Here is a 26634-nt window from a genome sequence, read left to right as displayed (position 1 = left end):
ATTTTCAGAAAAACAGTATTCATTATTTTTTCACCACACCCAGTGCTCCATGCAATCCATGCCCTCTATAATACCCACCACCTGGTACCCCAACCTCCCACACCCCCGCCACTTCAAACCCCTCAGATTGTTTTTCAGAGTCCATAGTCTCTCGTGGTTCACCTCCCCTTCCATTTACCCAACTCCATTCTCCTCTCTAACACCCCTTGTCCTCTATGCTATTTGTTATGCTCCACAAATAAGTGAAACCATATGATAATTGACTCTCTCTGCTTGACTTATTTCACTTAGCATAATCTCTTCCAGTCCCGTCCATGTTGCTACAAAAGTTGAGTATTGATCCTTTCTAATGGAGACATAATACTCCATAGTGTATATGGACCACATCTTCCTTATCCATTCATCCGTTGAAGGGCATCTTGGTTCTTTCCACAGTTTGGCGACCGTGGCCATTGCTGCTATAAACATTGGGGTACAGATGGCCCTTCTTTTCACTACATCTGTATCTTTGGGGAAAATACCCAGGAGTGCAATGGCGGGGTCATAGGGAAGTTCTATTTTTAATTTCTTGAGTAGTCTCCACACTGTTCTCCAAAGAGGCTGCACCAACTTGCATTCCCACCAACAGCGTAAGAGGGTTCCCCTTTCTCCAAATCCTCTCCAACACATGTTGTTTCCTGTCTTGCTAATTTTGGCCACTCTAACTGGTGTAAGAGATTACTGCCTATGTTCTCCTAAATGATTCTGATGGATTGCTGTCTCACGTTGAGGTCTTTTATCCATTCTGAGTTGATCTTTGTGTACGGTGTAAGAGAATGGTCGAGTTTCATTCTTCTACATATAGCTGTCCAGTTTTCCCAGCATCATTTATTGAAGAGACTTTTTTCCACTGTATATTTTTTCCTGTTTTGTCGAAGATTAATTGACCACAGAGTTGAGGGTCCATATCTGGGCTCTCTACTCTGTTCCACTGGTCTATGTGTCTGTTTTTATGCCAGTACCATGCTGTCTTGGTCATCGCAGCTTTGTAATAAAGCTTGAAATCAGGTAACGTGATGCCGCCAGCCTTATTTTTGTTCTTCAACATTTCCTTAGCGATTCTGGGTCTCTTCTGATTCCAAACAAATTTTAGGACTATTTGCTACAGCTCTTTGAAGAATGCCAGTGGAATTTTGATCGGAATGGCATTAAAAGTATAGATTGCTCTAGGCTGTATAGACATTTTAAAAATGTTTATTCTTCCAATCCAAGAGCATGGAATAGTCTTCCATCTATTTGTGTCTTCTTCAATTTCTTTCATGAGTGTTCTGTAGTTCCTCGAGTACAGATCCTTCACCTCTTTGGTTAGGTTTATTCTCAGGTATCTTATGGTTTTTGGTGCTATAGTAAATGGAATCAATTCTCTAATTTCCCTTTCTGTATTTTCATTGTTAGTGTATAAGAAAGCCACTGGTTTCTGCACATTGACTTTGTATCCTGCCACGTTACTGAATTGCTGTATGAATTCTAGTAGTTTGGGGGTGGAGTCTCTTGGGTTTTCCATATAAAGAATCATGTCATCTGTGAAGAGAGAGAGTTTGACTTCTTCATTGCCAATTTGGATACTTTTTATTTCTCTTTGTTGTCGGATTGCTGTTGCTAGGACTTCTAATACTATGTTGAACAAGAGTGGTGAAAGTGGGCATCCTTGTCTTGTTCCTGATCTCAATGGGAAGGCTGCAAGCTTTTTCTGATTGAGGATGATATTTGCTGTGGGTCTTTCATAGATAGATTTGATGAGGTTCAGGAATGTTCCCTCTATCCCTATACTTTGAAGCGTTTCAATCAGGAACGGATGCTGGATTTTGTCAAATGCTATTTCTGTATCCATTGAGAAGACCATGTGGTTCTTCTCTCTTCTCATATTAATTTGTTGTATCACATTGATTGATTTGCGAATGTTGAACCATCCTTGTAGCCCAGGGATGAATCCCACTTGATCATGGTGGATAATCTTTTTAATGTGCTGTTGGATCCTGTTGGCTAGGATCTTGTTGAGAATCTTAGCATCCATATTCATCAGTGATATTGGTCTAAAATTCTCCTTTTTGGTAGGGTCTTTGCCTGGTTTGGGGATCGGGGTAATGCTGGCTTCATAGAAAGAGTCTGGAAGTTTTCCTTCTGCTTCAATTTTTTGAAACAGCTTCAGGAGAATAGGTGTTATTTCTTCTTGGAAGGTTTGGTAGAATTCCCCAGGGAATCCGTCAGGTCCTGGGCTCTAGTTTTTTGGGAGGTTTTTTGATCACTGCTTCAATCTTGTTATTAGATATTGGTCTATTCAGGTTGTCGATTTCTTCCTGGTTCAATGTTGGTACTTTATATTTTTCCAGGAATGCATCCATTTCATCTAGGTTGCTAAGCTTATTGGCATATAACTGGTGATAATAACTTCTGATGATTGTTTCTACTTCCTTGGTGTTAGTTGTGATCTCTCCCTTTTCATTCATAATTTTATGAATTTGGGCTTTCTCTCTTTTCTTTTGGATTAGTGTGGCCAATGTTTTATTGATCTTATTGATTCTTTAAAAAAAAACGGCTTCTAGTTTCATTGGTACGTTCTACTGTATCGCTGGTTTCTACCTCATTGATCTCAGCTCTAATCTTGATGATTTCCCTTCTTATGTGTGGAGTTGGTTTGATTTGTTGTTGATTCTCCAGTTCTTTAAGGTGTAGAGACAGCTGTTGTGTTCTAGATTTTTCAGTTTTTTTGAGGGAGTCTTGGATGGCTATTTATTTTCCCCTTAGGACCGCCTTTGCTGTATCCCATAGGTTTTGGACCAAAGTGTCTTCATTCTCATTGGTTTCCATGAATTGTTTCATTTCTTCTTTGATCTCCTGGTTGATCCAAGCATTCTTAAGCAAGGTGGTCTTTAGCTTCCAGGTGTTTGAGTTCCTTCGGAACTTTTCCTTGTGATTGAGCTCCAGTTTCAAAGCATTGTGATCTGAGAATATGCAGGGAATCATCTCGGTCTTTTGGTATCGTTTGAGTCCTGATTTGTGACCCAGTATGTAGTCTATTCTGGAGAAGGTTCCATGTGCACTTGAGAAGAATGAGTATTTTGTTGTTTTAGGGTGGAATGTTCTGGATATATCTAGGATGTCCATCTGGTCCAATGTGTCATTCAATGCTCTTGTTTCTTTATTGATTTTCTGCTTCGATGATCTGTATAATTCTGAAAGAGGCGTGTTAAGATCTCCTACGGTTAGTGTATTCATATCAATATGACTATTTATCTTGATTAACAGTTTTCTTAAGTAATTGGCTGCTCCCATATTGGGAGCATAGATATTTACAATTGTTAGATCATCTTGGTGGATAGTCTTTTTAAGGATTATGTAGTGTCCTTCTGCATCTCTGACTACAGTCTTTTGTTTGAAGTCTAATTTATCTGATATGAGAATCGCTACCCCAGCCTTCTCTTGAGGCCCGTTGGCATGAAAGATGCTTCTCCACCCCTTCACTTTCAGTCTGCATGTATCTTTAGGTTCAAAATGGGTCTCTTGTAGACAACATATGAATGGGTCCTGTCGTTTTATCCAATCTGCAACCCTGTGCCGTTTTATGGGTGCATTTAGGCCATTCACATTGAGGGTGATTATTGATAGATAAGTTTTTATTGACATCGAGTTACCTTTGAAGTCTTTCTTTCTGTAGACTGTCTCTATATTTCTGTTCAATGCTATTCTTGGGATTTTTTCCTCTTTTATAGAACCCCCCCCTTAATATTTCCTGCAGTGTGGGCTTGGTGCTTTCATACTCTTTTAAGCCTTGCCGGTCTTGAAAACTCTATCGCTCCATTCATTTTGAATGTCAGTCTTGCTGGATAAAGTATTCTTGGCTGCATGTTCTTCTCATTTAGTGCCCTGAATATATCTTGCCATCCTCTTCTGGCTTGCCAGGTCTCTGTGGACAGGTCTGTTGTTATTCTGAGGGGCTTCCCTCTGGAAGTAAGGAGCCTCTTTGCCCTGGAGGCTTTCAAGAGATTATACCTACAATTATAATTCCTCAATTTGACTATCAGGTGTCGTGATGTTTTTTTGGATTGTATAATCTTGGGTGGAGATCGTTCAGCCTCCAGTACATGAACGCTGGTTCCATTCGCGAGATTGGGAAAATTTTCATGAAGGGCTTGTTCCACTATATCTTTTAGACTTCTTTCTTTCTCCTCCCCTTCAGGGATTCCAATAATTCTGATGTTGGAACGCTGCATGGCATCATTTATTTCCCTGATTCTGTTTTCGTGGTTTCTAAGCTGTTTGTTCCGGACTTCCTCCTGATCCTTTCTATATGTTTGTCTTCCAGATCACTAATTCTATCTTCTGTCTCAGTTACCCTAGCTTTGAGAGAGTTTAGATTAGATTGGAACTCATTGAGAGCATTGTGAACTTCCTCCCTGGTAGCTTTAAGCTCTGCCCTAACGTTGTGAACATCCTGTCTGGTCGCTTTCAGTTCGGTCCTAATCAATTCTGTTTGGTCATCCATGGCTTTCTCCAACCTAGCTATTGCCTGGATAATTGTTATTCTGAATTCTCTTTCCGACATATTGTCTATATTGATAGCCGTTAGCTCTGTTGCAGGAGGTCCATCCTCTGTATTTTTCTTCTGTTGGGCATTCCTCCTCCTAGTCATTTTGTTGGGAGATGACTGAACAGATGTAGCTGGATGTATAAACTCTGGTGCAGTCAAGGTGCACCCTGGAACACTTCTGAGCAATTAGGATTCTGCACGCAAACGAGAGACAAAAGAAAAGAAAAAGAAAAATAAGAAAAGAAGAAAAAGAAAAAGAAAGAGAGAGAGAGAGAGAGAGAGAGAGAGAGACAGGACAGAAAGGGACGATGAAAAAGAAGGTTCAGCCCAGATGGGCCCCAAGGTAAGATTTATGAAGTAGAAAAAGAGATAAAAAGACTGATACAAGTATATAACAAGAGAAAAAAAATATATATGCAAATAAAGAAAGAGCCTCATCTAAAAGAACCACAAGTGTAAAATTTATATGCTATCAGGACAAACACAAAAAACAAAGAAACACTGATGGAAGAAGATGGGAGAGTTCTTATAAATTCTCAGTGTGTGTGAGGATTGTTGTTTTGATTCTTCCTGGATGTATCTTGATATCTTTGTTAAAGGACTCAAATTTCCTAAGATAAAGGGGATTAAAAATTGGTTTACCTATAGGGGTAGTATTGATTGGGGAAAGGGGATTACTTTGAAGTTTAACTCTATATGAATATTAGAGGATAAAAATAAAAAGGAATAAACTAGACTAAACTAAACTAAAATTTTAAAAAAGGAATTCAAAAAATAGAAATGCAAAAGAAAAACATAGGTGTATGTATCAAAAAGTTCAGGTAAGAAAGATATTATGGAATTTGATGTACTATACAACTCACTGTGATGGTAAATAGGTTAAAAAATTACCTATGTGTAAAATATATATATATATATATATATATATATATATATATATATATATTTATATATGAACCGGAATAGTGGGAACGAGTGAACAATACAAGTTTTCCTATGAAGTAGTGGTTGTTCTCTTGTAGTCCTTTTTTTTTTTTCTTTCTTGGTTTGTTTTCTGGGAGAGAGGCCTTCCACGTGGGTTGTCAGTCAATGATGTTTCCTGAGTTAAGTCCTCCCACCCCCCTCAAGGGGGTGGGCTCTGAGGAAACTGGTTTTTTTCAGGCTTTTGTTCTCTGGCGGTTTTTATGCTTGTTCATTTTTTTTTTCTCTCACCTTGACCACCTTTGATGGTTTTTGTAGTATGAGAGGAAATCAAACCGCACGCTGATCTTCCTCTCAGAGAGAAGCCTCAGTCTGGGTGCAGAACCTGAATAAGTTCCCCCTTGGCTGCCAGCAGAGCATGTTCCAAGTTGCAGACCCTGGGGGCGCAGGATCTTTTGCTCGTACCCAAAGCCAAGGCAGTGACAGCTGTCTGGGAACTCCCGACCGCCAGAGAGGTTCCAAGCAGCAATTGCACACTGAGATATTGTCGCTGGCCCGGGCTGGGAGTGCCCGGCTTGCACGCACCTCTTTTCAGAGGCGGCTATAGATCGGGTGCGCATCTCGGGCACTGAGAACGGGGCACTGGTCCTTAAGCCCCAGGCTGGGCTTTTGCGCACCTCTATCAGGGGAAGAGTTTCGGGCCTGCGGCTTAGGCTTTGAAACTATGGCGCGGGTCAAAGAGCACCGGCTGGGCCTTTGTAACTCAGGGGAACATGAGGGATGTGCGTGCGCATATCTCAAGCTTTGTGGTAGGGCTAGCATGCGTTCTGCCAACCGGCGCGGCTCCCATCGCCTCACAGGAGCCAGAACCCACGCATTTTCGGGCGCGCTGGCGGCTTAGGGACCAGAAGCTGGTTTCTCTGCCGCACTCTACCTCAGCGCCGGGGAGGCTGTCCTGGGACCGGGGAATTAAGTCCCTGTCCCTAGCCGCCCCTATTCCCACAATTTCCCCCCATGATCCTTTGCTCTTTTGGAGTGCTTTCAACCAGTCTCCAAGTTAATGCTGGTCCCCAGACACAGGGCACTCTCGCTCTTATCGGGGTATTACTTTCCAGCCGGTCGCCTATGGTGGCTCCCTCCCCCTTTTGTTTATCTTCCGATATCAGTCCTCTGTTCCCACTCCGCTTTACCTGCCCACTGGCATCTTCTGCCCCTGTAGAGATCCAGACGTGTATAATTCTGATCTCAGGCTGATATCATGGGTGATCGGAGTTCTTTGGTAGGTAATCAGCTCACTTTGGGGTACTGGCTGAAAAGGTGCCTCCTCCTACTCCCCCGCCATCTTGTCACCCCTCCTAGCTCATAAATTCTTATCCAATTTCTGTTCTAAACAATAAAAATTGAATGTAGAGTAACTCTAACTTGTAACATGGTCAAGGAAAGATTCATTTCTGTTTGTTTTAGGATGCTTATTAGAACAGAGAGTATAAAGGGAAAGGAATCAAATTATATTACCAAAGAATACCATCAAACAATGAAAGAGACCAAGAGAAGAAAGGATAAGAGAAAATGATAGAAACAACCACAAAACAAGTAACAAAATGGTAATAAATACATATCTATCAATGATTACGTTGAATGTAGGATAAACACTCCAATCAAAAGACATAGGATGAGAGAATTAAAAAAAATCAAAAACAAAACAAGATCCTCCTATATGCTGCCTATAATAGACTGGTTTCAGACCTAAAGTCACTTGCAGATTGAAAGTGAGACGATGGAGAAACATCTATAGTTCAAATGGATGTCAAAAGAAAGCCAGGGCAAACAGACTTTAAAACAAAGACTGTAGAGAGGAGGAATCAAGATGGCGGAGAAGTAGCAGGCTGAGACTACTTCAGCTAGCAGGAGATCAGCTAGAGAGCTTATCTAAAGATTGCAAACACCTGCAAATCCATCGGCAGATCGAGGAGAGGAAGAACAGCAATTCTAGAAACAGAAAAACAACCACTTTCTGAAAGGTAGGACTGGCGGAGAAGTGAACCCAAAGCGACGGGAAGATAGACCCCGGGTGGAGGGGGCGGCTCTCAGGAAGTGGCGGAGCAACGGAGCACAGAATCAGGACTTTTAAAAGTCTGTTCCGCTGAGGGACATTACTCCAGAGGCTAAACCGGGGCGAAGCTCACGTGGGGTCGGCGTGGCCACAGGTCTCGGAGGGTCACAGAAGGATTGGGGGTGTCTGAGTGTTGCAGAACTTGCGGATATTGGAACGGGAAAGCCGGCTACAGAGACAGAGCCGACAGTAAGCTCACAGCTCGGTGTTGCCTTGAACCGGTCCCAGGCTCGGTGAGCTCGGAGCGCGGCTGGAGGTTAGGCAGACGGGAGTTACTAGAAGCTGTTTGCTGAGGGCGCACTGGGGAGCGGGGCCCCAGGCTCTCGGCTCCTCCGGGCCGAAGACCAGGAGGCCGCCATTTGTATTCCCGTCCTCCAGATCTCTACGGAAAGTGCTCAGGGAACAAAAGCTCCTGACAGCAAAGCCGAGCGGATCACTCAGCCCGGACCCTGGTAAGGGTGGTGCAATTCCGCCTGGGGCAAAGACACTTGAGAATCACTACAACAGGCCCCTCCCCCAGAAGATCAACAAGAAATCCAGGCAAGACCAAGTTCACCTACCAAGGAGTGCAGCTTCAATACCAAGGAGAGCAGCAGAATTCCAGAGGAGGAGAAAGCAAAGCATTGAACTCATGGCTTTCTCCCTGTGATTTTTTAGTCTTGCAGTTAATTTAATTTTTTTCTTTTTCATTTCTTCTCTTCTTCTGCTAAATTTTTTTTTAACTTTTACCCTTTTCTTTTTTAATGTTTTTTAACTAGTTTATCTAATATATATATATTTTATACTTTTCTTTATTTGTTTTCTTTTTTTAATTCTTTTTTTCTTTCTTTATTTTTGAACCTCTTTTTATCCCCAAATCAGAAGAGATCCCAATCTCTTCAATCTCTTTTTTTAATTCTTTTTTAAATTCGATTGAATTTTTAATTCAATCTCTTTTTTTAATTCTTATTTTTACTTTTTTTTTTTCTTTCTTTCTTTTGGAACCTCTTTTTATCCCCAAATCAGAAGAGATCCCAATCAGAAGAGATTCCAATCAGAGGAGATCCCTAACCCAATCGTGAGGGGGAAGAAATCCCCCCTCACGATTTGGGATCTCTTCTGATTTGGTTAAAGCATATTTTCCTGGGATTGTTGCCACCCTTTTAGTATTTTACTTGCTCCTCCATATACTCTTAGCTGGACAAAATGACAAGGTGGAAAAATTCACAACAAAAAAAAGAACAAGAGGCAGTACCGAAGGCTAGGGACCTAATCAATACAGACATTGGTAATATGTCAGATCTAGAGTTCAAAATGACAATTCTCAAGGTTATAGCCGGGCTTGAAAAAGGCATGGAAGATATTAGAGAAACCCTCTCCAGAGATATAAAAGCCCTTTCTGGAGAAATAAAAGAACTAAAATCTAACCAAGTTGAAATCAAAAAAGCTATTAATGAGGTTCAGTCAAAAATGGAGGCTCTCACTGCTAGAAGAAATGAGGCAGAAGAAAGAATTAGCGATATAGAAGACCAAATGACAGAGAATAAAGAAGCTGAGCAAAAGAGGGACAAACAGCTACTGGACCATGAGGGGAGAATTCGAGAGATAAGTGACACCATAAGACGAAACAACATTAGAATAATTGGGATTCCAGAAGAAGAAGAAAGAGAGAGGGGAGCAGAAGGTATACTGGAGAGAATTATTGGGGAGAATTTTCCCAATATGGCAAAGGGAACGAGCATCAACATTCAGGAGGTTCAGAGAACACCCCTCAAAATCAATAAGAATAGGCCCACTCCCCGTCACCTAATAGTAAAATTTACAAGCCTTAGTGACAAAGAGAAAATCCTGAAAGCAGCCCGGGAAAAGAAGTCTGTAACATACAATGGTAAAAGTATTAGATTGGCAGCTGACTTATCCACAGAGACCTGGCAGGCCAGAAAGAGCTGGCATGATGTTTTCAGAGCACTAAATGAGAAAAACATGCAGCCAAGAATACTATATCCAGGTAGGCTATCATTGAAAATAGAAGGAGAGATTAAAAGCTTCTAGGACAAACAAAAACTGAAAGAATTTGCAAACACCAAACCAGCTCTACAGGAAATACTGAAAGTGGTCCTCTAAGCAAAGAGAGAGCCTACAAGTGGTAGATCAGAAAGGAACAGAGACAATATACAGTAACAGTCACCATACAGGCAATACAATGGCACTAAATTCATATCTCTCAATACTTACCCTGAATGTTAATGGGCTAAATGCCCCAATCAAAGGACACAGGGTATCAGAATGGATAAAAAAGCAAAACCCATCTATATGTTGCCTCCAAGAAACTCATTTTCAGCCTGAAGACACCTCCAGATTTAAAGTGAGGGGATGGAAAAGAATTTACCATGTTAATGGACATCAGAAAAAAGCAGGAGTGGCATCCTTATATCAGATCAATTAGATTTTAAGCCAAAGATTATAATAAGAGATGAGGAAGGACACTATATCATACTCAAAGGGTCTGTCCAACAAGAAGATCTAACAATTTTAAATATCTAAGTCCCCAACGTGGGAGCAGATAACTATATAAACCAATTAATAACAAAATCAAAGAAACACATCAACAATAATACAATAATAGTAGGGGACTTTAACACTCCCCTCACTGAAATGGACAGATCATCCAAGCAAAAGATCAACAGGGAAAGAAAGACCTTAAATGAAACACTGGATGAGATGGACATCACAGATATATTCAGAACATTTCATCACAAAGCAACAGAATACACATTCTTCTCTAGTGCACATGGAACATTCTCCAGAATAGATCACATCCTCAGTCCTAAATCAGGACTCAACCAGTATCAAAAGATTGGGATCATTCCCTGCATATTTTCAGACCACAATACTCTGAAGCTAGAACTCAACCACAAGAGGAAGTTTGTAAAGAACCCAAATACATGGAGACTAAACAGCATCCTTCTAAAGAATGAATGGGTCAACAGGGAAATTAAAGAAGAATTGAAAAAAATCATGGAAAAAAATGATAATGAAAATACAACGGTTCAAAATCTGTGGGACACAACAAAGGCAGTCCTGAGAGGAAAATATATAGTGGTACAAGCCTTTCTCAAGAAATAAGAGAGGTCTCAGGTACACAACCTAACCCTACACCTAAAGGAGCTGGAGAAAGAACAAGAAAGAAACCCTAAGCCCAGCAGGAGAAGAGAAATCATAAAGATCAGAGCAGAAATCAATGAAATAGAAACCAAAAAAACAATAGAACAAATCAACCAAACTAGGAGCTGCTTCTTTGAAAGAATTAATAAAATTGATAACCCCCTGGCCAGACTTATCAAAAAGAAAAGAGAAAGGACCCAAATAAATAAAATCATGAATGAAAGAGGAGAGATCACAACTAACACCAAAGAAATACAAACTATTATAAGAACATACTATGAGCAACTCTACGCCAACAAATTTGACAATCTGGAAGAAATGGATGCATTCCTAGAAACATATAAACTACCACAACTTAACCAGGAAGAAATAGAAAGCTTGAACAGACCCAGTAAGGAGATTAAGACAGTCATTAAAAATCTCCAAACAAACAAAAGCCCAGGGCCAGACGGCTTCCCGGAAGAATTCTACCAAACATTTAAAGAAGAACTAATTCCTATTCTCCTGAAACTGTTCCAAAAAATAGAAAAGGAAGGAAAACTTCCAAACTCATTTTATGAGGCTAGCATCACCTTGATCCCAAAACCAGACAAGGATCCCATCAAAAAAGAGAACTACAGACCAATATCCTTGGTGAACACGGATGCGAAAATTCTCACCAAAATACTAGCCAATAGGATTCAACAGTACATTAAAAGGATTATTCACCACGACCAAGTGGGATTTATCCCAGGGCCGCATGGTTGGTTCAACATCCACAAATCAGTCAATGTGATACAACACATCAATAAAAGAAAGAAGAAGAACCATATGATACTCTCAATAGATGCTGAAAAAGCATTTGACAAGTACAGCATTCCTTCCTGATCAAAACTCTTCAAAGTGTAGGGATAGAGGGCACATACCTCAATATCATCAAAGCCATCTATGAAAAACCCAACGCAAATATCATTCTCAATGGAGAAAAACTGAAAGCTTTTCCACTAAGGTCAGGAACACGGCAGGGATGTCCATTATCACCACTGCTATTCAACATAGTACTAGAAGTCCTAGCCTCAGCAATCAGACAACAAAAGGAAATCAAAGTCATCCAAATCGGCAAAGAAGAAGTCAAATTATCACTCTTCGCAGATCATATGATACTCTACGTGGAAAACCCAAAAGACTCCACTCCAAAACTGCTAGAACTTTTACAGGAATTCAGTAAAGTGTCAGGATATAAGATCAATGCACAGAAATCAGTTGCATTTCTCTACACCAACAACAAGACAGAAGAAAGAGAAATTAAGGAGTCAATCCCATTTACAATTGCACCCCAAACTATAAGATACCTAGGAATAAACCTAACCAAGGAGGCTAAGAATCTATACTCAGAAAACTATAAAGTAATCATGAAAGAAATTGAGGAAGACACAAAGAAATGGAAAAATGTTCCATGCTCCTGGATTGGAAGAATAAATATTGTGAAAATGTCTATGCTACCTAAAGCAATCTACACATTTAATGCAATTCTTATCAAAGTACCATCCATACTTTTCAAAGAAATTGTACAAATAATATTAAAATTTATATGGAACCAGAAAAGACCTCGAATAGCCAAAGGGATATTGAAAATGAAAGCCAAAGTTGGTGGCATCACAATTCCGGACTTCAAGCTCTACTACAAAGCTGTCATCATCAAGACAGCATGGTACTGGCACAAAAACAGACACATAGACCAATGGAACAGAATAGAGAGCCCAGAAATAGACCCTCAACTCTATGGTCAACTAATCTTTGACAAAGCAGGAAAGAATGTCCAATGGAAAAAAGACAGCCTCTTTAATAAATGGTGTTGGGAAAATTGGACAGCCACGTGCAGAAAAATGAAATTGGACCATTTCCTTACACCACACACAAAAATAGACTCAAAATGGATGAAGGACCTCTATGTGAGAAAGGAATCCATCAAAATCCTTGAGGAGAACACAGGCAGCAACCTCTTCGACCTCAGCCGCAGCAACATCTTCCTAGGAACATCGCCAAAGGCAAGGGAAGCAAAGGCAAAAATGAACTATTGGGGTTTCATCAAGATCAAAAGCTTTTGCACAGCAAAGGAAACAGTTAACAAAATCAAAAGACAACTGACAGAATGGGAGAAGATATTTGCAAACGGCATATCAGATAAAGGACTAGTGTCCAAAATCTATAAAGAACTTAGCAAACTCAACACCCAAAGAACAAATATTCCAATCAAGAAATGGGCAGAGGACATGAACAGACATTTCTGCAAAGAAGACATCCAGATGGCCAACAGACGCATGAAAAAGTGCTCCATATCACTCGGCATCAGGGAAATACAAATCAAAACCACAATGAGATATCACCTCACACCAGTCAGAATGGCTAAAATCAACAAGTCAGGAAATGACAGATGCTGGCGAGGATGCGGAGAAAGGGGAACCCTCCTACACTGTTGGTGGGAATGCAAGCTGGTGCAACCACTCTGGAAAACAGCATGGAGGTTCCTCAAAATGTTGAAAATAGAACTGCCCTATGACCCAGCAATTGCACTACTGGGTATTTACCCCAAAGATACAAACGTAGTGATCCAAAGGGGCACGTGCACCCGAATGTTTATAGCAGCAATCTCCACAATAGCCAAACTATGGAAAGAACCTAGATGTCCATCAACAGATGAATGGATCAAGAAGGTGTGGTATATATACACAATGAAATACTATGCAGCCATCAAAAGAAATGAAATCTTGCCATTTGCGACAACATGGATGGAACTAGAGCGTATCATGCTTAACGAAATAAGTCAAGTGGAGAAAGACAACTATCATATGATCTCCCTGATATGAGGAAGTGGTGATGCAACATGGGGGCTTAAGTGGGTAGGAGAAGAATCCATGAAACAAGATGGGATAGGGAGGGAGACAAACCATAAGTGACTCTTAATCTCACGAAACAAACTGTTGGTTGCTGGGGGGAGGGGGGTTGGGAGAAGAGGGGTAGGGTTATGGACATTGGGGAGGGTATGTGCTTTTGGGTAAATTAGAAGTGGAGGTGAACCATGAGAGACTATGGACTCTGAAAAACAATCTGAGGGGTTTGAAGTGGCGGGGGGGTGGGAGGTTGGGGTACCAGGTGGTGGGTATTATAGAGGGCACGGCTTGCATGGAGCACTGGGTGTGGTGAAAAAATAATGAATACTGTTTTTCTGAAAATAAATAAATTGGGAAAAAAAACAAAGACTGTAACAAGAGACAAAAAAGATACTATAAAGGGGATAATTCAACAAGAAGATGTGACAATTGTAAATATGTTTGCACCCAATATAGAAGCACCCAAATACATAAAACAGTTTATAACAAACAGAAAGAAGATAATTGATGTGATATAATATAGTAGGGGAATTTAACACCCCATTTACATAAATGGGTAAATCAACCAAACAGAAAATCAACAAGGAAACAGTTGCTTTGTATGACACAGTGGACTAGATTGACTTAACAGATATATTCAGAACATTGCATTCTAAAAGAGTAGAATACACATTCTATTCAAATGCACATGGAACATTCTCTAGAATACAGATAATAATAGACTACAGATTAGCCATAAATCAGGTCTCAAAAAATTAAAAAAAAAAAAAAGATTGAAATGATACCATGCGCCTTTTCCGGCCACACAACTAAGAAACTAGAAATCAATCACAAGGAAAAATCTGAAAAGACCAAAAATTCATGGAGGTTAAATAAAATGCTATTAAACAATGAATGTGTCAACCCAGAAATCAAAGAAGAATTTAAAAAAATTAGGGGCGTCTGGGTGACTCAGTGGGTTAAGCCTCTGCTTTTGGCTCAGGTCATGATCTCAGGGTCCTGGGATTGAGCCCTGTGTCAGGCTCTCTGCTCAGTGGGGAGTCTGCTTTCCCCTCTCTCTGCCTGCCTCTCTGTCTACTTGTGATCTCTCTCTCTCTGTCAAATAAATAAATAATATCTTTAAAAAATTATGTGGAAACAAATGAGAATGAAAATAAACATAATAATCCAAACCATTGTGATGCAGCAAAGATTTATACCAATAAAAGTTTACCTCAAGGATCAAGAAAAATCTCAAACAACCTAAGCTTACACCTAAAGGAGCTTGAAAAAGGAGAAAAAATTAAACCTAAAACCAGGGTGCCTTGGTGGCTCAGTCAGTTAAGCGTCTGCCTTCAGCTCATGTCCTGGGATCAAATCCTGCATCAAGCTCCTACTCAATGACGATTCTACGTCTCCTTTTGCCCCTCCCCCAACTTGTGCATGCTCTCTCTCTTGTAAAAATAAATAAATAAAATCTTAAAAAAAACTAAAACCAGCAGATGGGAGGAAATAATAAATATTAGAACAGAAATAAATGATATAGAAAATAAATGAAAAATAAAACAATGGAAAAAATCAACAAAATCAGAAGTTTTTTAAAAAAAAAAAACAACAAAATTGATAATCCTCTGGGCAGACTAACCAAGAAAAAAGGAAAAGGGACTCAATTAAACAAAACCACAATTGAGAGAGGAGAAAAAACAACCCAAACCACATAAATACAAACAAATTTAAGAGAATATTATTTTAAAAAAGTCAACTAACTGCACAAACTAAAAGAAATGGATAAATTCCTAGAAACATATAAACTACCAAAACTGAAGCAGAAAGAAATAGAAAAATTGAACAGACTCATTATTAGCAAGGAAATTGAATTAGTAATCAAATAACTCCTGACAAACAAAAATCCAGGACCAGATGGATTAACAGGCAAATTCTACCAAATATTTAAAAAGTTAGTGCCTATTCCTCTCAAAGTATTAAAAACAAAACAAAACAAAACAAACAAACAAAAAAACAGAAGAGGAAGGAAAACTTTCAAATGCCTTCTACGAGGCCAAAATTACCCTAATATCAAAACCAGATAAAGACACCAAAAGAAAGAAAAGAAGAGAAAGAAAGAAAGGAAGGAAGGAAGGAAGGAAGGAAAGAAGGAAGGAAGGAAGGAAGAAAACTACAGGGCAATATCTCTGATGAACATAGATGCAAAAAACATGAGTGAAATACTAACAGATTCCAACAATACATTTAAAAAATTATTCACCACAATCAATTGGGTATTTTTTCCTAGGATGCAATGGTGGTACAATATTCACAAATCAATCAATGTGATAAATCACATTAATAAAAGAAAATATGAAATCCATATGATCATTTTAATTGATAAATAAAAAGCATTTGTCAAAGTAAAACATGCATTCATGATAAAAGACCTTAACACACTAGGTTTAGAGGGAACATACCTCAACATACTAAAGTCCATATATGAAAAACTCTCGGTGAACATCATACTCAATGGTGAAAAACTCAGAACTTTTCCTCTAAGATCAGGAACAGGACAAGGATGTCCACTCTCACCACTTTTATTCTACATAGAACTGGAAGTCCAAGCAACAACAGATAACGAAAAGAAATAAAACCAATCCAAATTGGCAAGGAAGATGCAAAACTTTCACTCTTTTCAGATGCCTACTATATATAGAAAACTCTAAAGACTCCACCAAAATGATATTAGATTTCCTAAATCAATTCAATAGTCACAAGTTACAAAATCAACATACAAAAATCTGTTCTATTTCTATACACTAATAATAAAACAGCAGAAAGTGAAATTAAGGAATCAATCCCAATTACAATTGCACCAAAAACAATAAAATACCTAGGAATAAACCTAAGCAAAGAGGTGAAAACCTGTTTTCTGAAAACTATAAAACATTGGTGAAAGTAATTGAAGAAGATACAAAGAAATGGAAAGATAATCCATGCTCATTGATTAGAAGACCAAATATTGTGAAAATGTCTATACTACCCAAAGCAACCTACACATTTAATACAATCCCTATCAAAATGCCAACAACATTTTTCTCAGAGCTAGAAAAAAATTATCCAAAACTTGCATGGAACCACAAAAGATCTTGAATAGCCAATGCAATCTTGAAAAAGAAATGCAAAGTTGGAGGCCTCACAATTCTGGGCTTCAAGTTATGTTAACAAAAGTGTAGTGATCATAACAGTAGGGGACCACCATAGTAATAGATATGTATATCCGTAGAACAGAATAGAAAATCCAAAAGTAAACCCACAATTATGTCAGGAATTATTTTTTGACAAAGTAGCAAAAAAGATCTCATGGGATAGAGTCTCCTCAACAGTGTTATGAAAACTTGTCAGCTACATGTAAAGTAGTGAAACTGGACCACTTTCTTATACCACACACAATAATAAATTCAAAATGAATTAAAGACCTAAATGTGAGGGGCGCCTGGGTGGCTTAGTGGGTTAAGCCTCTGCCCTCTGCTCAGGTCATGATCTCAGGGTCCTGGGATAGAGCCCCACATCGGGCTCTCTGCTCAGCTGTGAGCCTGCTTCCTCTTCTCTCTGCCTGCTTCTCTGCCTACTTGTCATCTCTCTCTCTCTCTCTCTCTATCTCTCTGTGTCAAATGGATAAATAAAATCTTAAAAAAAATACCTAAATGTGAGAGCTGAAACCATAAAAATCCTAAAAGAGAGCACGGGCTACTGTATTTGACCTTGGACATAGCAACATTTTTCTGGATATATATCCTGAGGTAAGGGAAACAAAGGCAAAAATAGACTATTGGGACCACATCAAAATAAAAGGCTTCTATGCAGTGAAGAAAACAATCAAGAAAACTAAAAGACATCCTACTAAATGGGGGCATATATTTACAAACGGCATATCTGATAAAAGGTTAGTGTCTAAAATATATTTTAAAAAAAACTAATGCAAATCAATAGTCCCCCAAAAACAAATAATCAAAGTAAAACATGGGCAGAAGACATGAACAGACATTTCTCCAAAGAAGACATATAGATGGAGGATGATGGAGGAGTAGGAGGACCCTGGACTTGCACTGTCCTTTGAACACAGCTAGATGAGTATAAAATCATTTTGAACACACAAAAAATCAATCTGGGGACAGAGAGAGCAATACTGCAAAGCTGGAGGTAGAAAAGTAACCAACCATATCATGGAAGTTAGGAGCTGCAGAGAGTTGATTTCGGAGAGAAAAGAACTGAAGGTTTTGCAAAGGGGAGAGAGCCCTGATCACAGAGAGAGGAGATAGCAGGGCAGGGCGGGGGGGTGTGGTTGGGAGGCAGGAGAGAGACAGAGAGATTGAAGGCAGGTACAGGGGATTACACAGGAAGAACTTTTCCCCAAAACCACTGATTGGGAAATAAGAGGGGCTGGCCACTGCAAGTTTTTATGAGCTGCAGAGTGCAAAGTCTGAAAATTTGGAGGTTTGTGCCACTGCCAAGGTGGCCCCAAGGAGGCTTGGCAGTGCTCCATTGGGGAAGGAGGGCAGAGATCCAGGAGTGGGCAACATCATCTGAGGATCCCCTTGGCTGCCTGGGGAGAAATCTTTCCCCTGCATTTGGGAGAAGTCATGGGCAAAAGATCCAGCAGATACCAACATGTAGCCCTATTCACTGACGAAGGAACAGAGAGACCATCTGAGGACAGCAAACCTTGGTGGTGGGTTCTGACTATGCTTTACCATAAACTCCAAACTGCTGCATGGTTATGTGACCAATTTCCAGGACAAACTGAGACCAGACTCAGTGCTGCGATGCCCTCCCTCAGAGCAGTGCCAGTTGGCAGCCGGCAGTTCTCCAAAATTTGGAGTTTTGAAACCCACCTGTGTGCCTGAGATGAAAAGAAGGAGTACCACGTGGCCTGGCAGACAGATAGATTGGACGTAGGCAGGGAGAAGGCAAGAATCTGATGAAGCCAGGGACATAAATGAGGTGATTCTTTGCTCTTCTGTGAGGGCTTCCTGAAAAGTGATGGGCACTGCTTTCCCACTCTGAGGAGTTAGAGTGGAATAACTTCATATTCCCATCCCACCATCATCACTGACTCACCTCAGTGTACAAAACAGTGCCACCCAGTGGAAGCTGCTGTCCCTTACACTAAGCCCCACCCTCGTGTGTCTCACAGGTGCCTCTCTAAATAGGCACCTGAGAATCAGCACAGCAGGCTCTTCCCCCAGAAGATGCTCACAAACCCCTCACATACAAGTCTACTGATTATAGAGAGCTGCAAAGCTTCAACTCTAGGGAAAATAGGATCTAGCTTCTTTTAATAAGCAGACCAAAACAGCTGACCCAGGATTCACCTTTTTAAATTATTTATTTATTTATTTATTTACTTACTTATTTTTACCTCTTCTTAGTATAACCATTACTCTTAAGAGAAGGAACACGACAAGCTTTCCAATAATCACAGAATAAACAGTGATCCCGAGAAAATGACAAGATGAAAAATTCGCCCCAAAGAAAGAGCAGGAGAAAGTCCCAGCTGGGATTTAATCAATACACATGAAAGAAGTCTGAATCAGATTTTAAAACAATAATCATCAGGAAATCAGTGGGGCTTGAGAAAAGCATAAAAGACCTAGAAAATCCCTTTCTACAGACATAAAAAAATTAAGGACTAGTCAGGCTGAAATTTAAAAACAAACAAAAAACAAAAACAACTGCTGTAACTGAGATGCAAAACAGAATGGATGCAATGACAATGAGAATAGATGAAGCAAAGGGACAAATCAGTGATAAAGAAGATAAAAATTATGGAAAATAATGAAGCTAAAACCAAGAAGAAAAGATATTGGATCATGAATACAGACTAAAGGAATTCAGTGACTCCTTAAAGTGTAATAATGACATTCATATTATAGGAATCTTAGAAGAAGAAGACTAAGAAAACGAGCAGAAGGTTTGTTTTAGCAAATTATAGCTAAAATGTTCCCTAGTCTAGAGAAGGATACAGACCTCAAATCCAAGAACCATAGAGAACTCCCAACAAATTCAATAAAAAATGGTCATCACCAAGAAATAGCATAGTCAAAATCACAAAATACACAGACAAGGAAAGAACCCTGTAAACATCAAGGTAAAAAGTCCTTAACCTACAAGGAAGGCAAATAAATTTAACAGCATATCTGTCCCCAGAAATTTGGCAGGCTAGAAGAGAATGGAATGATACATTCTGTGTGCTGAATGGGAAAAATATGCAACCAAGAATACTTTATCCAGCAAGGCTGTCCTTCAGAATAGGAAAAATAAATAGTTTCCCAAACAAACAAAAAACTAAAGGAGTTATGACTACTAATACAACCTTGCAAGAAATTTTAAAGGAGACTCTATGAACGGTGAAAAAAGACCATAGGCAGCAAAAACTAGAAAGGAACAGAGAGCATCAACAGAAACACCAACTTTACAGATAATGCAATGACACTAAATTCATATATATCAATAATCACTCTGAATATAAGTAGACTAAATGTTCCAATCAAAAGTCATAGTGTGGGATGCCTGGGTGGCTCCACTCATTAAGTGGCTGCCTTCGGCTCAGGTCATGATCCCAGCGTCCTGGGATTGAGTCCCACATCAGGCTCCTTGTTCTGTAGGGAGCCTGCTTCTCCCTCTGCCACTCTGTCTGCCTGTGCTCGCTCACTCTCTCACTCTGACAAATAAATAAATAAAATCTTTTTTTAAAAAAAGGTCATAGTGTATAATAATGGATTTTTTAAAAAAAGACCCATCTATATAATGCCCACAAGAGATTCATTTTAGACCTAAAGATGCCTGCAAATTGAAAGTGAGGGAATGAAGAATGATCAGTCATGCTAGTGGATGCCAAAAGAAAGCTGAAGTACCCATACTTAAATCTAGACAGACTAGATTTTAAAGCAAAGCTTGTAACTAGAGATGAAGAAGGGAACTATATCATAATAATGGCGACTATCCAACGAGATGATTTAACAACTGTAAATATGTCTCCAACTTGAGAGCACACAAAATATACATTGATAATAATAAACATAAAAATACTCTTTGATAATAAGGCAGTAATAGTAGGGAGACTTTAACATCCCACTTACATCAATAGATCAACTAAGCAAAGAATCATTAAGAAATAATGGATCCGCATGACAAACTAGACCAGATGAAATTTTTTTACTTTTTATTTATTTCGTAATTTTGCTTTATTTTTTATTTAAATTCAATTAATTAACATGTAGTGTATTATTACTTTTAGAAATAGTTTTGTCATTCATCAGTTGGATATAACACCCAGTGCTCATTACATCAATTGCCCTCCTTAATGCTCATCACCCAGTTACCACATCCACCCACCCACCTCCTCTCCAGCAAACATGTCTGTTTCCTATAGTTAAGAGTCTCTTATGGTTTGTCTCCTTCATTGATTTTAGACCAGATTAATTTAACAGATATATTCAAAACATTTCATCCTAAAACAGGAAATTACACATTCTTTTCAATGGCACATGGAACATTCTCCAGAGTAAATCATATAGTGGGTCCAGAAATCAGCTCTCAACCATCACAAAAAGAGCAAGGCCTTATCATGCTTATTTTAAGACCACAACACAATGGAAATTGAAGTTAACCCCAAAATGGGGGGAAAAAAAGGAAAGAAAGAAATTGGAAAGACCAACAAATACATTGATATTAAAGAACATCCTACTAAAGAATGAATGCGTTAAGCAGAGAGAGTCAATTATCATATGGTTTCACTTATTTGTGGAGCATAACAAATAGCATGGAGGACAAGGGGCGTTAGAGAGGAGTAGGGAATTTGGGTGAATTGGAAGGGGAGGTGAACCATGAGAGACTATGGACTCTGAAAAACAGTCTGAGGGGTTTGAAGTGGCGGGGGGGTGGGAGGTTGGGGTACCAGGTGGTGGGTATTATAGAGGGCACGGCTTGCATGGAGCACTGGGTGTGGTGAAAAAATAATGAATATTGTTTTTCTGAAAATAAATAAATTGGAAAAAAAAAGAATGAATGCGTTAACCAGGAACTTAAAGAATTTTTTTTTAAAGAAATGGAAGCAAATGAAAATGAAAATATGATAGTCCAAATCAGTTGGGATACAGCAAAGGTGGTACTAAGAGGGAAGAATATTACTTTACAGTCCTACCTCAAGAAGCAAACAAGTTTCAAAGATAAAACCTAACCTTATACCTACTAAAAGGATCTAGAAAAGAACAGCAAATAAAGCCTAAAGCCAAAATAAGGGAAATAATAAAGATCAGAGCAGAGATAAACAATATAGAAACAAACAAAAAACAGTAGAACAGATCAACTGAACTAAGAGTTGATTCTTTGAAAGAATTAACAAAATTGATAAACCCTTAGCCAGACTTACCAAAAACAAAATAGAAAGGAACCAAATAAATAATATTGTGAGGGAAACGGAGAGATTACAACAAAAAACACATAAATACAAACAATTATAGGATAATATTATGAAAAATTATATGCCAACAAACTGGGAAACCTGAAAGAAATGGACACAGTCCTACAAACCTGAAAACTACCAATACTGAAGCAGGAAGAAATAGAAAATCAGAACAGAGCCATAACCAGCAAAGAAATTAAATCTGTAATCAAAAATCTCCCAGCAAACAAAAGTCCAGGGTCAGATGGCTTCCCAGGTGAATTCTACCAGACATTTAAAAAAGAATTAATAACTATTCTTCTCAAAATATTCCAAACAATAGAAATGGGAAGAAAACTTCCAAACTCATTCTATGAAGCCAGCATTACCTTGGTTCCAACCCAAAGATCCCACTAAAAAGGAGAATGACAGAACAATACCCTGATGAACATGAATGAAAAAAAAATCTTAACAAGAGATGAGCAAATGGAATCTAACTGTATATGAAGAGAATTACTTATCATAAATCATAATCAAGTCAGATTTATTCCTGGGATGCAAGGATGGTTCAATGTTTGTAAATCAACCAGTGCAATACACCACATTAATAAAAGAAAGGATAAGAACTATATATGATCATCACAATAGATGCAGAAAAACCATTTGGCCACATACAACATCCATTCTTGATAAAACCCCTCAAAAGAGCAGTTATAGATGGAGCATCATAAAGGCCATATGCAAAAGACCCACAGCTAATATCATACCCAATGGGGGAAAACTGGGAGGTTTTCCTCTATGGTCAGAAACAAGACAGGGATGTCTACTCTCACCATTACTATTCAACATAGTACTAGAAGTCTTAGCTTCAGCAATTAGACAATAAAAAGAAATACAAGGCATCTAAATCAGCAAGAATGAAGCCAAATTTTCAGTCTTTGCAAAAGACATGATACGCTCTATAGAAAATCCAAACAGTTCTACCAAAGACTTTCTAGAAAAGATACAGGAATTGTGTAATGTTACACATTAAAAAAAATCAAAGTACAGATCTCTGTTGCCATCTATACACTAACAACGAAGCAGCAGAAAAAGAAATTGATCCCATTTATAACTGGGTCAAAAACAACAAGATACCTAGGAATAAACCTAACCAGATAGATAAAAGATGTGTAATCTTAAAACTATAGAACACTTATGAAAGAAATTGAGAAAGACACAAATAAATGGAAAAAAATATTCCATGCTCATGGGCTGGGATAATATTGTTAAAATGTTTACTTTACCCAAAGCAACCTGCACATTTAATGCTATCCCTATCAGAGTACCAACAGCATTTCTCACAGAGCTAAAAAAAAAAAAATCCTAATATTTGTATGGAACCACAAAAGATGCCAAATAGTCAAAGCAATCCTGGAAAAGCAAAGCAAAGCACAGCTGGAGGAACCATTATTCTGAACTTTAAGCTATATTACAAAGTTGTAGTCTTCAAGGCATTATGGCACTAGCACAAAAACAAACACATAAACCAATGGAACACTGTAGAAAACCAAGAAATGGATCCATAACTATATGGTCAACTAATCTTCAACAGAGCAGAAAAGAATACCCAATGGAAAGAAGGCAGTCTCTTCAACAAATGGTGTTGGGAAAACTGGACAGTAACATGCAGAAGAATGAAACAGTACCACTTTCTTACACCAGACACAAAAATAAATTCAAAATGGAAAAGCTTCCGCACATGAAAAGAAACAACAACAACAACAACAAAACCCTAAAAGACATGGAATGGGAGAAGATATTTGCAAACAATATATTAGATCAGAGGGTAGTATCTATAAAGAACTTAACAAAGTCAACAGCCCAAAAATTAAAAAAAAAAAACAGCAAAAACAAATCAGTTAATAACTGGACTGAAGACATGAACAGATATTTCTCCAAAAAAGAAATACAAATGGCTAAAAGACATGAAAAAATGCTTAAGATCACTCTCATCATCAGAGAAATACAAATCAAGACCACAGTGAGATACTGTCTCATACTAGTCAGAATGGCTAAAATTAACAACTCAGGAAGCAACAGATGTTGGCAAGCATGTCTTGAAAGAAGAACCGTCTTACACTGTTGGTGGGAAGGCAAACTGGGGCAGCCACTCTGTGAAACAGTTCCCTAAAAAGTAAAATAAATAAATAAATAAATAAATAAATAAATAATAAAATAAAAGAAAAATAGAACTACCCTATGACCCATCAATTGCACTACTATGTACTTATCCAAAGGATACAAAAATTCAAAGAGGCACATGCAACCCAATGTTTATAGCAGCACTATCTGTGGTAGCCAAGAACTTGGAAAATGTCGAGATGTCCATCAACTGATCAATGCATAAAGAAGTGATACACACACACACACACACACACACACACACACACACACTGGAATATTATTCTGCCATCAAAAAGAATGGAATCTTGCCATTTGCAACAGCATGGATGGAAATAGAGTTTATTATGCTAGGTGAAATAAGTCAGTCATAGAGACAAATACTATATGATTTCACTCATATGTGTAATTTAAGAAACAAAACGGATAAATATAGGGAGAAGGAAGGAAAAGAAAAGAAAATAAAGATGGGGAGGCAAAGCATAAGAGATCCTTAAATATGGGGAACAAACTGAGGGTTGCAGGAGAGGAAATAGGTGGGGGGATGGGGTAATTGGATAATGGACATTAAGTATGGCACTTGAATTAATGAGCACTGGATGTTATATGCAATTGATCAATCATTAAATTCTGCCCTTGAAACTAGTACTAGACTATATGTGAACTAACTTGTATTCATTTTTTAAAAGTATTTATTTATTTTGCTGAGAGAGAGAGTGTGAGAGAGAGAGTGCACAGTGGGGAGGGACAAAGGGAGAGATAGAGTCTTAAACCAACTCCGTGCTAAGTGTGGGGCCTGATGCAAGGCTTGATCTCATGACCCTGAGATCATGACCTGAGCCGAAACCAAGAGTCAGATGCTTAATAAACTGTACCACCCAGGTGCCCCTGAACTAAATAGAATTTAAATAGAATATTGAAAGAAAAAAAATGGTAGACCTAAATGAGAGATAGGAAGCCACCAAAATCCTAGAGAACAGTAACCTCTTTGACATTGGCCATAGCAACTTCTTAGTAGACATGTTACTGGAGGCAAAGGAAACAAAGCAAAAATTAACTCTTGGGACTTCATCAAAATAAAAAGCTTCTACATGGTGAAGGAGACAATCAACAAAACTAAAAGCAGCTTACCAAATGGGAGAAGATATGTGCAAGTGACATATCTAATAAAGGCTTAGTATCCAAAAACCTATAAAGAACTTAATAAGTTCAACATCCAAAAAACAAATCATCTATTTTAAAAATGGGCAGAAGACATGAATAGTCATTTTTCCAATGAAAACATCCAGATGGCAAAGAGATACATGAAATGATGCTCAACATCACTCATCATCAGAGAAATATAAATCAAAACCACAATGAGATACCAGGTCACCCGTGTCAGAATGACTAAAATAAACAATCCAGGAAGCAACATATTTTAGCAAGGATGCAGAGAAAGGGGGACCCTCTTTTCACTCCCGGTGGAATGCAAACTGGTGCAGCTATTTTGTAAACTTTTTGAAAGTTTCTCAAAAAGCTAAAAATAAAAATAAAAATAAAAATAAAATTACACTATGACCCAGCAATTGTACTACTAGGTGTTTACCCAAAGGATACAAAAATACAGATTTCAAGGGGTACATGCACCTGATGTTTATATCAGCATTCTCAATAATAGCTGAAATATGGAGAAAGCCCTAGCGTCCATTAACTGATGAATGGATAACGAAGATGTGGTGTGTGTGTGTATATATATAATGGAATATTACTCAGCCATCAAAAGGAATTCGATCCTGCCATTTGCAATGATTCAGCTGGATCAATCTAGTACCATGTTAAGAAAATAAGTCAGTCAGAAAAAGACACTTATGAATTCACTCATATGTGAAACTTAGGAAACAAAATAGATGGATATATGGAAAGGGGGAAAGAAGAGAGGGAAGCAAACCATAAAAGACTCTAAAGGACAGAGAACAAACTGAGGGTTGGTGAAGGGAGGTGGGTAGAGTATGGGCTAAATGAATGATGGGTATTAAGGATGGCGCTTGTTATAATAAATACTGGGTGTTATATGTTAAGTGATGAATCAATGAATTCTACTCCTGAAACCAATATTACACTATATATTAACTAATATATTTATATATTTAACTATATATTAATTAAAAATTGAAATAAAAGATATATAGATGGCCAATAGACACACGAGAAAGTGCTCCACATTATTTATCATCAAAAAATGTAATTTATTTTATTTTTTAAAATATTTTATTTATTTGAGAGAGTGACACAGAAAGAGAGAGAAGAGTGTATGAGTAGGGGGAAGGAGTAGAGGGAGAAGGAGAAGCAGACTCCCTGCTATGCAGGGAGCCAGATGGGCTTGATCCCAGATCCCAAGATCATGACCAGAGCTAAAAATAGTTTTAACCAACTCACTCAGAAACTCTGAAAAATGCAATTT

The 26634-nt window shown here is 38.5% G+C and overlaps 1 protein-coding gene across 2 annotated transcripts in view; it reads left to right on the top strand.

The window, feature by feature from the left end:
- SH3BGRL (SH3 domain binding glutamate rich protein like) overlaps positions 1 to 26634 on the top strand; it is a 123511-nt gene that overhangs the window by 83638 nt on the left and 13239 nt on the right. The gene's annotated exons all lie outside the window — the stretch shown is intronic.

This window comes from Neovison vison, chromosome X (genome assembly GCF_020171115.1).
Source record: "Neovison vison isolate M4711 chromosome X, ASM_NN_V1, whole genome shotgun sequence".
Lineage (NCBI taxonomy): Eukaryota > Metazoa > Chordata > Mammalia > Carnivora > Mustelidae > Neogale > Neogale vison.
The sequence above is the reverse complement of the archived record's forward strand: the minus strand, read 5'-3'. Positions and strand labels throughout refer to the sequence as shown.